The sequence below is a fragment of the Macaca mulatta genome, chromosome 3, assembly GCF_049350105.2.
Source record: "Macaca mulatta isolate MMU2019108-1 chromosome 3, T2T-MMU8v2.0, whole genome shotgun sequence".
NCBI classification, from domain to species: Eukaryota; Metazoa; Chordata; class Mammalia; order Primates; family Cercopithecidae; genus Macaca; species Macaca mulatta.
In genome coordinates this window covers 27833045-27841352 of record NC_133408.1, presented here as the reverse complement: position 1 = coordinate 27841352, position 8308 = coordinate 27833045, and the positions used below count along the sequence as shown (strand labels likewise).

General features: G+C 36.3%; 1 long non-coding RNA gene across 1 annotated transcript; it reads right to left on the bottom strand.

The window, feature by feature from the left end:
- Positions 1-553: 553 nt before the first annotated feature.
- On the bottom strand, positions 554-7802 carry LOC114676716 (uncharacterized). Its single transcript, XR_003727769.2, has 3 exons — positions 7748-7802; positions 6187-6248; positions 554-850 (listed from the first exon to the last, which is right to left on the bottom strand). It is a non-coding gene; the product is annotated as an uncharacterized LOC114676716 (long non-coding RNA).
- Positions 7803-8308: the final 506 nt, after the last annotated feature.

The window sequence follows — 8308 nt, the reverse complement described above, 5'->3', positions numbered from 1 at the left end:
TTGGGATTAACCAAGATTTTTTAAATTCCAATTTTTCCTATGTTACTATCAATATACATTTTTTAACTACTCTATTATCCCAGCAACATGAATTCTTGACATATTATACCCATGTATAAATAAGAAAATTTACAACTTGTCATATAATATTATGACCTTAAAACAGTTTACTTCTCTCACCATTTATGTGATTTTAAAAATTATTTTTATTTCTCTATACATTTAACACTTATGGGCGCTTACCTGGTTCTTTTCTTCTTAAGTTAATATTGATTTACTTGTATTGTTACCATCCCTATTGTTCTTTATTTCTGTCTGCGTACTTATGCTTCCCTCCAGGATCATGTTCCTTCTGCCTAAGGTGGCACATTAATATTTTTTAAAAAACAGGTCTACTAGGACATTTTTTAGCCTTGTATTGTACCATCCTATAAATTTTATAAAGAGGCAGGGTCCTTTCTTCTTTTAGGGAGAGGATAACACTTAACATATTTGAGGAAAACATTACAAATTAAACAGGACATGTCCTTGTTGATAGCTTACTTTAATTTCCTTAATATTCTTTGCTTTGATGAAACAACCAACAGCTCTTCTCTTATCCTACTTATAACAACTCTCTATTTAGTAGTACCCACTCACAGAGATCAAAATTTGACATATCGACATCATCTTTTTGACCTTGGCATTACTTAGGGAATGTTTTGGTCCACTTTGGATTGCTACCAAATATAGCAGTGACTTTAAGTTTTAGCACATTTTGGATCTTGATAGTGGCCCGGTGTAGAGGTGATGACCTACACCCCAGCAGGCCAGACTTGAAGTCCAGATGAATGACTGTGGTAGACGATGGCTAGGTAGAGTATAAGGAGCAAACATTCTTGGTATACTTCTCTGAGAAAATTTTTCAGAGAAAATACATTCTCCTGATCCTTTCAGAAAAATTCTACCTCTGAAGGGAGTGGAGGTTGGGGAGTGAAGAGGTTGAAGTCTCCCCAAATCCGGTGTTGTTTTTTCTACTGGTAAATGTCTTTCTCCCGGAGTAAAATATATACACAAGTTAGATAACACCTATCGGTAATAAGAATAATACCTTACATTATTTCTACAATGTGGGCTGCAAAGCATTGAAGGTTCAAGCAGTTTTCACATTTAAAAAAATTTTACTTTTAATTAACGAGAAATGATTTTACTTATTTACAATGTAGCATGTGATGCTTCAATAATTTGATGCACTAGGGAATAACCATATCAGACTAACAAATTTAGCATATTCATTATCTCACATACTTATCATTTCTTTGCAGTGAGGAAACTTTAAAATCTACTCTCAGCAACTCTGAAATATATAATACATAACTATTAACTCTAGTTAATTCACTGTGCAATAGATCATCAGAAGTTATTCCTCTCATGTAACTGAAATTTGTGTCTTTTGAACAAAATTTCCCCTTTTCCCATCAATGTCCTCCCCATCCCCCAAGCTCTGGTAACCACAAATCTACTCTGTTAATTTATGAGTTCAAATTTTTAATTCTGCATATAAGTGAGATCATGTGATAATTGTTTTTCTGTGTCTGGCTTATTTTACTTAGCCTAATATCCTCCAGATTTGCTTAATTTTTTGCAAACCTTAAAAGCTTAATAGTATTCCATTCTCTCTATGTCTCTCTCTTTCTCTCTCTCTCTCTGTGTGCGTGTACGTGTATCTGTGTGTATCACATTTTTAAATGTATTTATCTGCTGATGGATACTGACGTTTCTCCCAAATATTGCCTACTGTGAGTAATACTGGAGTGAATATAGGAGTGTAAACATCTCTTCACCATACTTATTTCAATTCATTTGAATATACCCAAAAATGGGGTTGCTGGATTAGATGGTAATTCTATTTTTCTTTTTTGTGGAACTTCCATAATATTTTTTCAAAATATTTTTCAAAATATAGATAGTTATATATACAAAAATATATACATATATCAGTAGATATATACAGCATTGTGAAAGGGAGAACAAATATGGAGTGGGATCTATCTTACTTAATATGTTACCAAAAAAAGAGAAGAAGGATTTTTTTCTGAGAAAATAATGCCTGTGTCTATTTTATGTAGTAAATAAAAGTTCTTCAGGAGAAAAAAATGAAAAAGGGTAAATACAAAGGAGTTATGTCCAAAGAAATAAAAATACAAAATAGCTGTGTTATTCCATTTGTGTCACTATAAACAAATACTGAGACTGGGAAATTTATAAAGAAAAATCATTTAATTGGCTCACATTCTGCAGACTTCTACAAGAATAGGGCTGGCGTCTGCTCAGCTTTGGGTGAGGGTGTCAGGGAGCTTATAATCATGACAGAAAGTAAAGAGAGAGCCACTGTGTCACATGGCAAGAAGGGGAGCAAGAGTGAGAGTGGGGAGGTGCCACACTCTTTTAAACAATGAGATTGCATGTGAACTCCGAGTAAGAACTCCCTCATTATTGTGAGGATAGCGTCAAGTCTCATGAGTGACGCATCCCCATGACCTACACACCTCCCACTAGGTCCCATCTCTAATACTGGGGATGACATTTCAACATGAGGTTTGGAGGGGATAAATATCCAAACCATATTGCAGCCCTACGTGAAGTTTGGCATGTTCTCTATATCTCTGGGCAGGCACGCCTTTTTGTCTGTCAGAGTGTCATTTTCTATTTCCATTCTGAACTCAGAAAGTGTGGGCTTTAAAAATATATATAATTTTTTTTTTCTGTGAAGTTTCCCCCGAAACAGGAAGTTTCTTTTCCCTCTTTATATATACACCTGCAACATTTCTCTTCTCATTTCTAGCAGGTCCTTTCTCCACATGTGAATCTATTTTTGCCTTTAATTTCACTCTGCCTATGGACACTTTGGTCTAAGCATAGGAATTATGCAAGAGTATCACTTTTCAAAATACAGAAAAACAAATAAGCTATCCTCCCCTTGGTCTGGCACCTTTTCTAATTCCCTGCTAATCCTCTCATGCGCACTTCTAGAAAGACTGCTTTATGCTTGCCTCCTTTACTTCCGCAGGCACAGTAACTTTTCAATGCATTGTTCTTGGCCTTTTAATTCTCTTCAAACTGTTCTTGCACATATCTCTGATATGGTTTGGCTCTGTGTCCCCATCCAAATCTCATGTTGAATTGTAACTCCCAATGTTGGGGGAGGGATCTCGTGGGAAGTGATTGCACTATGTGGGCAGATTTCGCCATGCTGTTCTTGTGATAGTGAGTTCAGTCTCACAAGATCTGATGGTTTAAAACTGCGTGGAACTTCCCCATGGTTCTCTCTCTGTCTCTCCTGCCACCATGTGAAGAAGGTGCTTGCTTCCCCTCTGCCTTCCACCATGATTGTAAGTTTCCTGAGGCCTCTCAGTCATGCTTCCTGTTAAGCCTGTGGAATGGTGAGCCAATTAAACCTCTTTTTTCATAAATTACCCAGTTTCAGGTAGTTCTTTATAGCAGTGTGAAAACAGACTAATACAATATCTGATATCTTACAAATTTCAAAAATGGAAATTTTCCTGTCATATAATTGTACTTTGCTGATAATTTTTAACACTAGTTGTTTTTTAAACTTTGTTTAAATCTCTACCTCTTTTTCCAGGTTTCCTGTCCTTCCCCCTTCCCTTACCATGTTTAATATTTGCAGTTTTCTTAGTCAATATATATCCACAATACTCTTTTGACTTCACTTTAATCAATTGTAACTACAGTATCAAGTTCATAAATCAAAAATAAATTTCTTAAGCCTTTTTCTCTCATGAATTTTATATTCATGAAACTTAATTCAAGTTCATGCAGGCATTTTCACTTGGACGTGTTGGGCACATATCCAAAGGTAAGTTCATTGTCCCCCTGACTTGTTATTTTTTAAACTTCTTTATCTGTAAATGGCACAATTCTTTTTAATTGTTGTGACTTCATTCAAATATATGTGTGTGTATGTATACACACAACCACACACACACACACATATATGTGCATATATATATATATACTGCTATGGTTTGAATGTTTCTTTCATAGGGTGGAGCCCTCATGTATGTATTAATGCCAGTATTGTGGAAGTGAGTTAGGTATTACTGGAGTGGCCTCCTAATGAAAAGACTGAGTTTCACCCAACTTCCACTCTTTGTCTCACATACTCACTTCCAACATCCCACCTTCTACCATGGCTTGACCCTTGACAGATGACAGTGTTATATTCTAGGATTTCCCAGGCTTCAAAATCAGGACCCAAATAAACTTCTATTTTTTATAAATTACACAGTCTGTGGTATTGTCATACCAGTAGAAGTTGGAATAAGACACGTGCACACATTTACACATATATATGCATATATTCATACACACATACATATGTATATTCAGTAATACTCTGGGGCATACCTAAGTCTATATATATAACTAACGTACTAGAACAGGTTTAGAATTGCTTTGGTAGATAAATGAATAAATTAATATAAGGTGGACATTTGCCTCATTTTTTTTTGGTGAACTTTATATTTTGGGCATATACAACATTGCAGTACAATTTACTAAAGAAACAAGTCAGGGTAGATATTCACTTTACTAACTTTACTTGTAATTCAACAACAAACCTATGATATTTTGTCAATCAAATAAACCCACCCCAAATGGAGCTATTTGAAGGACAATGAATCATGCAGATGAATGGTGTGTCATATGTGTCATGATCTAAATCTCATTTTCAGAGACAACACTGGCAATGAATCTAGGGCAGTCTCTAAAATCCATTGTCTGTTGGCAGTGCTAGCTTTGAGTTCTTAGGGAGGTTGTGGAGGTTAAATCTCCTTTGGACCATGAATTCTTTGCACTATGATAAAAGGATAAATTAAATCCTAATTTGGGGAGACTATTTTGATGATATCTATTCAAATTAATGTCTTTTGACTCAACAAGTACACACCTATTTGACTGTACTATAGATATTCTTGCTCATTAGCCACAAATAAGAATAATTTTGTTTATGTGTTCAGCAGGATTCTAAAAACAGCAAATTGTTGAAGCAGTGGTAACTATATATTCATAATACAGAAAAATACCATGGGTCTTACAATCTGCTATCAAGGGTGTCACTTATCTGGAGTCTCAAATGGCAAAATAACTCACTTCCAAGCTCATGTAGGCTGTCAGTAGAATTTGTTTTCTTGAAGCTCTATGGCTGAGCGCTCTGGATCCAGGAAGGTTGTCAAATGGAGGCCACCTTTAGTGCTTAGCCATTTATCTTTTCTGCCACATAACCTTTTTCATAAGCAGACCCTCACCAAAACATCTCAATTTGCTTCTTAAAGACCAAACAGGACAATGAGAGCTAGCAGAACAGTTTTACACAGTGTAATGTAATCACAGGTGTGACACTGCTTTATGTGTGTCATATTCTATTGTTTATAAGCAAGTCACAAGTCTAGCTCACATTCTAAAGAAGGGGATTACACAAAGGCTTTTAACACCAAGAGATTGAAAACCTTAGGGTCTGTCTACCACAGTAGAAAGAATCAAATATCCAGAGAGAAAAATGTGTTCCATTTGCATATAGCACAGAGTGCCTAAAGAACATACAGAAAAGTGGATGGTGATATATATATAAATAACTTAGTAAAACTTTGTAGCAAATGCATTGCATTTTCAAGGAAGTTTTAAATAACAAAAACCATTTGATGACTAAGTACTAATGAAGTAGTATTCCTTGACTGTGTAGATGACTCTGTGCCAATAATAAAATATTCCTTTCTGTAGGATAATTTATTACTTATTTTTATAATAAAATATAATCTGTGTAATCAAATTGAAAACACATATTTTCAAACTAGTGATATGAGTGGATATGGTGACATTTTTTGGAGGTTACCATGTTTTATATAATTTAACTGAGGATATAATCTTATTATTTGCATTATAACACGAATCTCAGTTCAATAATTATGGAGTGGCATTATTTGTACACCTCCAGATTGTCATTGTTTAATATTTCTGGTGAAGTAATCAAGTGTGTGGTTATTCAACTTTGTGCAAAATAGTCTTAATGTCTCTAGATAGTGGAAATGAGGTTAAGTTGAAGAATCTTAAATCTTCATAACACCAAACAGATAAATGAAGTATGATCAGCAGGTAGTGGTTCATTTCCACCCTATTTCCTCTTACTTTTCACGAACTCCATTCAAACATAAGTATGTTGCTGAGACATAGTATGGTGCTTAATATCGCTGGGGAAAAGGAAATACAAAAATAATAACTACATTGTATTGAATATGTGCAAGTAATAGTGTTCTAATAAAGGCATAATATATTTTGTTGAATATAGAAAAATTGTGTAGTGTAAAAAAATTTCCAGATTTTACATCTCATTATATTATATTCATAAGATTTAAACTGATGCTCCTTAGACTGTAAAACAAATACTGCCTTTCAAAAATAACTACAATAATTAGATTGTGTTTTCAGATGAATTTTCTGTTGCTCATATAATTAAAAAATAGTCCAATAGAATAAGAACTTCCAACTGAAAAAGAATAAAGGCATTGCCCATTGGAGTAACATATATACAGCTGTCTCTTGAGTAAAATACTGGAAAATAAAGATGCAAGTACTTCAACGACGTAATACTTAACATTTTCTAGCACATTATAAAGTGTAGTCAACAATTACGTGTATTATTATTTACCTCCTGCAATAATGTAAGCTGTGTAAATGTAGAAATTTCTGTCTATATTGTTCTCTGATGTAAAACTACTGTTTAGAGTAGTGTTGAATACAGGGTATATATATGTACGTTTTCCTAAAATTTCTAGATAGTTGCAAAAGTTTTAATAGTTTGTTTTTAAAAAGCATAATTTACAAAGCATACATGTATGCCCTTCCTTCCTTCTTTCCTCCCTCCCTCCCTCCCTTCCCTCTCTTTTCTTTTCTGTTTTTTGAGACAGGGTCTCATTCTGACACCCAGGCTAGAGTGCAGTGGTGCCATCTTTGCTCACTGTAACCTCCACCTCCCAGGCTCAAGCAGTTCTCACACCTCAGCCTCCTGAGTAGCCACCTGAGTAGCCAGGACTAGAGGCATGTGTCATAATGCTGGCTAATTCTTGTAAGTTTTGTAGAGACAGGGTCTTGCCATTTTGCCCGGGCTGGTCTCAAACTCCTGGGCCCATGCAATCCACCTGCCTCTGCCTCCCAAAGTGCTGGGATAACATGTCTGAACCATCGCGCCCAGCCCAACATGTATTCTTTTTAAACACAGCCCAGGTTTTTCCATTTAGTTATTTGATGTTATGACTTGTTCAAATAATCAAGTTATTCTTAAATTTTTTTTTCATCTAAGCAAAAGTTTATGGATGCTATATTAACTACATTTGATGTGCTGCATGCTTCCCTGGTATATATATTTATTGGCAATTGGGCGACAGAGAGATACTCCATCACACAAAAAAGAAATCTAAATCTTTAGTAGTGTAATTTAAAAACAAGATTTTTTTTTCCATACCAGCTTGAAGTCTGCAGTTTTAAAATAATTTCTTTTCAAGGTTTGCTTTACCTCAAAACCGGGAGGGTCTGTCTTTTACCTCAAACAAAACTACATGGAGAAAAGGTACCAAAGAAAAGACAAATGCATTGGATAAGTATAGTAAACCAACTTAGAATTATCCTGCAGGGATTACATAAATAAATAAATAAATAAATAAATAAATAAATAAATAAATAAAATAAACACCTTTATAAACACTCCGACTGAGTGGAATACGTCTGTATTCTTATAACTGCTTTAGTTCTAAAAGCCGGAGACACAGGAAGAGCGATTAAGAGGGGTTGAGTCAAGATGGCGGACTAGAAGCAGCTCCTGGGCGCTGCTCTCACAGAGAGGAGACAAAGGCCTGGCGCACACTGACCCCACAAGCTGATGTCTAAGCAACCATGTCGGACTCCAGCAAGGCAGTAAGCAGACAGAGAGCAGAGAGGCGTGCAGCTGGGCAGCAGCCTGTCTGGGATAAACGCGGAGCCGGGAGAAGCTCCCCGACACAGGAAAGGGTGAGTAAGGGGCCCGTGAGGGGATTCACGCTCTCCGCGGGATCCTGTGTGAGTCTGCGAACGGAAGACCCCCACCGCCGCCCCCCTTCCCCCGCTGGCCTCCCCGCACCCTCCCACCAGCTTCTAAACTGAGGCAGAGAGCCGCTGGAAATGTTGTAGAGGCAGCTCTCGAGTCCAAGGGGACCTCCATAAGCCTTGGACCCAGGAACAGAGGCACCAGTGCCATCTCCCCAGTAGAGACTGCAGT